The 4,453-nt window shown below is 47.4% G+C and overlaps 1 protein-coding gene and 1 long non-coding RNA gene across 3 annotated transcripts in view; both read right to left on the bottom strand.

Annotated features, from left to right (window-relative positions):
- Positions 1 to 4,453, bottom strand: part of LOC109525236 (kelch-like protein 20) — a 26,203-nt gene that overhangs the window by 16,517 nt on the left and 5,233 nt on the right. The gene's annotated exons all lie outside the window — the stretch shown is intronic.
- Positions 1 to 4,453, bottom strand: part of LOC109525241 (uncharacterized) — a 25,176-nt gene that overhangs the window by 16,512 nt on the left and 4,211 nt on the right. Inside the window, exon 2 of the long non-coding RNA XR_002170104.1 lies at positions 960 to 1,033. This is a non-coding gene — a long non-coding RNA (uncharacterized LOC109525241). The remainder of the gene's footprint in view (positions 1 to 959; positions 1,034 to 4,453) is intronic.

The raw sequence follows: 4,453 nt of genomic DNA, 5'->3' as shown, positions 1-4,453 counted from the left end.
CCTGAAAAGGCAACAGGGCGGTTCCCTGTTCGGTGTCTTTTTTAATGAGCCCGGTTAAAAAGTTAAAGCCTCTTTCGAGACGGCATTCCTGTGTAGTTAACGCTGGCATTTGAAACCTGTTGTACGCGAAATCATGTGATTTACTTGGACCTGCTGACAAAAACGATGCTGGATGGATTTAGATGTCAAGATTAATTGGACTTTGTAGGGCCAAACGATAAAATAAATACCCAACGTAAAGTCACCCTTGATTGCAGTTTAGGAAACATATTGGACGTCCTGCGCTGCTTTTATTCACTGCATCATGTCTACTCCTAAACATACACTGCATTGACTCCAAAGGAGATTCATACATACTTTTTCTGGGTTTTTTTCCTGCCATCTAGCGGCCATCAGAAGTGCGCTCATGCATTTCACTGGACACTAATCTGCAAGGTGACTCGTATAGTGGAGGCAATCAGCCAAGCAGACGACAGTGATTGGGTTACACTGGGGAATTCAATGGGAGGCGTGTGAGCGTGCAGTGGCGAGGAAAAAAACAAAACAAAACAAAAAAAAAACAGCAAAAATCATTTTAACCTTGTTCCTCAGGCTAGATTTACTTTTTGTATTGCAATCAAGTTTGAGCGAGAGGCAATCTCTCTTTACTGAGAGCAGCACAGAGACTCAAATACGAACGCGGGTTTATTAATTGAGTTGTCGAGCTCCTGTCAAGTTTGAACACCGTTTCTCCAAGCTGATCTGATATGAACCTAAATTTTGATGGTGTCTACCAAAGTGGACAGCGGAAAGAAGAAGGAAAACAAAAATGTCTTCAGCTACATTCTCTCATACGGACTCAAAATCATTTTCAAATGAATGGGAGTAAACGAACAGATTGGGCTGGTTGAAAAAAAAAAATTAAAACCTGGCATTTGAAATCTAATCTTCATAGATCACAGATACTCTTTTACTCTTACCAAATACTTTCCTTCTGAGGTCCTTCATCTCATCACTTGTCCGCTTTTATCAGTTGGCCCGATGTCATGGAGTCCTACCAGAAGGAATCACTTAGAAGGATCAGACGACACAGCCAAATACTCCTGCAGGATCTCTTATTTCGAAGTGGAGGCAAAGATACTCCGGTAAGTGTTCTTCACATACTGTCCAAAAAAATAAATAAATAATAAAAAATAACACGCAACTTGAAAGCTACTTTTGACGTGTTCTTCAGATCTCAGTTCAGTCAGGTCGAGATGGAAAAACAATCGGTTTGCCCAAAGCAAAAGCAAACTCATCCACCCGTCTCATCTTCACACTTAGCGTCGGCTATTTTAGCAACGCTAAAGCGATCTAACACACTCGATCATTTGAGGGTCCGTCACGTAATGTATTTTCATCGCACATTTATTGACATAACTTATGAAACAGAAATCTCTCAGAGCGCTCTCGGCAAAGGACGTATTCGCTAGTTACGTCTTTCCAGCGACGGCGCAAATAAACGTTTAGCGATGTAACGAGACTGACAAAACCTGAACTTCTTCTGCATGTGTACCGACAGCGCGAGGATGGAACGCTGCACTCTTAAAAGTGCTGACAAAGATGACATTTACCTGCCAGCCATCCGCAGGAAGGCCTCGAGTCTCGCCTCAATCGGTGGAAATCTGAGTCAGTCCTGCCCTCATCTCAACCACAGAAGAAGACGATCGTTCTCTTCATTCGGCTCACAGAAAAGTGCGGCTCCCGCCGACAAAAAAGTAAGTCTTTGCACTCGCCGGTGAAAACGGAGCCTCGTCTTCGCTAACCGCCCGCCGATCTTTTAGAGCGACCTCGATGCGCAGAGAGAGGCCAAGAAATCCAACGTCACCGTGACCATGACGGACATCGGACAAGGTCACCGGCGTTCGCGGACGAGGTCGAGTCAAGATGAACTGAAAATGGTCCAACAAGTCAACGGAGGGGAGAATATCTGGGTCTTCAAGGGCTTCGTGGCTCCGGGAGGTATTTTCTTGTGGTTGAAGAGTTTGATCCGACCGGACGGAATGGAAATGACACGACATCACGTTCGTCCAATTACCGTATTTTCTGCGCCATTCGGCGCACCTTCAATGAATGGCCCATTTTAAAACGGTTTTCATATATCTGTCGGCTTTTGAGGAAATGGAATGCTTTCAGGTGCGCCTTATCGTGCGTTAAATACGGAAAAATCCTTGGGTGACAAGCCATTTGGTATTTTCAATCGACATTGGGCGTCACCGCGTCCTCGCCACATTGTCCTGACTCACTTTCAACTTTCAGAGCAATTCAACTTCATCTTTTAAAGGCACCGAGGTTTCCCCTTCGGCGCTTCCTTGTATGCGAACGGAATCAAGGTGGCCCGAATCATCTCCTGCTGCGAGTACCGCGACGCCCCCCCCCCCCCCCCCCCCCCCCCCCGACTTTCAGCAGGGCAAGAAGAGCTGCTTCGGGCTGTCCTGGCTCACTGGTGGGATTCCTTGTCACAGGTGTGACTTCAGCACAATCCCGGCTGAGACAATACATTGGGCAAAACGCGGCGGGTGTAATTGGACACAGGTTGCATGGCAGAAGGCGCGAAGCTATAAAGCATGACTATTTTTTTTTTCTTTCTTCCAGATGCACAAGTCTTCACGGCAAATACAGCTCTTGCCAGCAACTGAACAACAGCACAAAGGAGACCTCAGTTCCCCGTCGACTGCACCGCTCTGGCAACGGTACACAGCTGGCAAAACACAAGCGCTGGCATGTGTTTTGCTTATTCGTCTGCTGCCCTTTCAACGTTACCCCCAATCATCAATTTAGAGTTGAAAGCCGAGACAAAATTCGCAGAGAAGCATAACTTTCTTTTTCGGTTTTCCCCAAGGCTCTAATGTCGCCGCTGTGGAGTCGTATCCATCATCCCCTCTGTTCATCCCGACCAAACCGGAGAATAAGTCAACGAGGGGAAGCAGAAGAAACGTCGCGGACAAGGCCGGTGGATCCACGGGCGGCGGGGGGGGGGGGGGACGACCTCGTCCCAAAAATATGAGGGCCAAGTTTCATCTGCCAGACGGGAGCTGGAGCGCAAAGAAACAACCGCCACCGGCGAAGCACAGCGGACACATAAAGCGAACATCGACGAGACGGGAAACGTGCTCGGTTGAGACCCGACTTGATGAACCCTTGCCGCATCCGTATGTGCTTTCTGCATTTGTGGGGATAAGATACCGTTAAAAATCAACCGTGGTTTTGTTTTTCCAAGACTGGTTACCGGATGAGGAAGTACTGACTAAGCAGAAGCGGCAGACGCCGAGGGAGTCGAATGGGAAAAGCAGAGACGGGGGATGGACAGACGGTCTTCGATGAACAATGTGTGCAGATGAGCGCCGAGCTGGAGACGAGCCCGAGCAAGCACGACTCGTCCCAAGCAAACAGTGAGCAAGGAAATGGCAGCCAAGTGGAAAGAGCCGGAAAACATGACACCGGCACGATTTCCATAATGGGCACGGAAGGTTAAATGTGGAAACAAAGCGCGATAGAAGACGTTGGACGACACGACCTGTCAAAAGTTTGGAGACGCTTTTGAGTGTTATTGAATGAGACACCGTCTCCAAACCTTGGACGGGTAAAATAATACACGGATGTCATTCATAGGATTGTTTTATCAATAAAACGTCACATATTGATGTAGTGGGAAAAATAAAATCCGGGATTTTGATGAGTTCATGCCACACAATTTCATCACCAATGACATCCGCCAAACAAAAATAGAACAAAATGAAGATGGCAGAAAAGTTCGACAAAAATGGAGAGTCGGCAGTTTATAAGGTTTCCCCGCCCTTTCATTGATTGTCAATATCCTACCCGCCTCCCCATCGATTGATTATGTCGCAACCACACCCCGTCACTGAGACCAACCAATGATTTGTATTCTTTGCGCAAAGTGCTCCAGAGGCGTCGGCTCCAGAGGAGGCCGTCGCTGGGGCCGAAAGCCCTCAGCTGGGATGTGGAGCATCGCGAAGAGAGCGACACCCCCTTACGAGCAGTTGGCGAGCCTGACAAAGACGAGGAGGGCGAGGGAGGAGACGGGAAGGCAGGTGAGGAAGAGCCGCGTCATCAACAAAGCCTGCGGGCTCAGGTGTGTACTTCGGCCACATCGAGGAGTGGAATTAATGGCAGAGCTAATCATTTAGCTATGCCCCCCCCCCTTCCTCAATCAAAACCGATTCCATCCAGGTGCATTTTGGCATCAAGCAGAAATGAAAAATAGGCGCGTCTTATTTGATTTTCGAGATGAAAAGCAATACAACTGCTACTTAAAAAAAAAAAAAAAAAAATGTTGTCACAAGGACTGAATGGTTCCCGCATCAGTAGGGGGCAGTAGATTAATAGGAAAAGAATGACCACAAACTTGAGTCTTTGCATTTTCGAGGAAAAGGCCTTTGGTGTTTTTGTTTTTTTTTTTTGCTGGGGGGGG

The sequence above is a fragment of the Hippocampus comes genome, unplaced genomic scaffold, assembly GCF_001891065.2.
Source record: "Hippocampus comes isolate QL1 unplaced genomic scaffold, H_comes_QL1_v1.1 scaffold78, whole genome shotgun sequence".
NCBI classification, from domain to species: Eukaryota; Metazoa; Chordata; class Actinopteri; order Syngnathiformes; family Syngnathidae; genus Hippocampus; species Hippocampus comes.
Note: the sequence above shows the minus strand (reverse complement) of the source record. Positions and strands in the feature narration are given on the sequence as shown.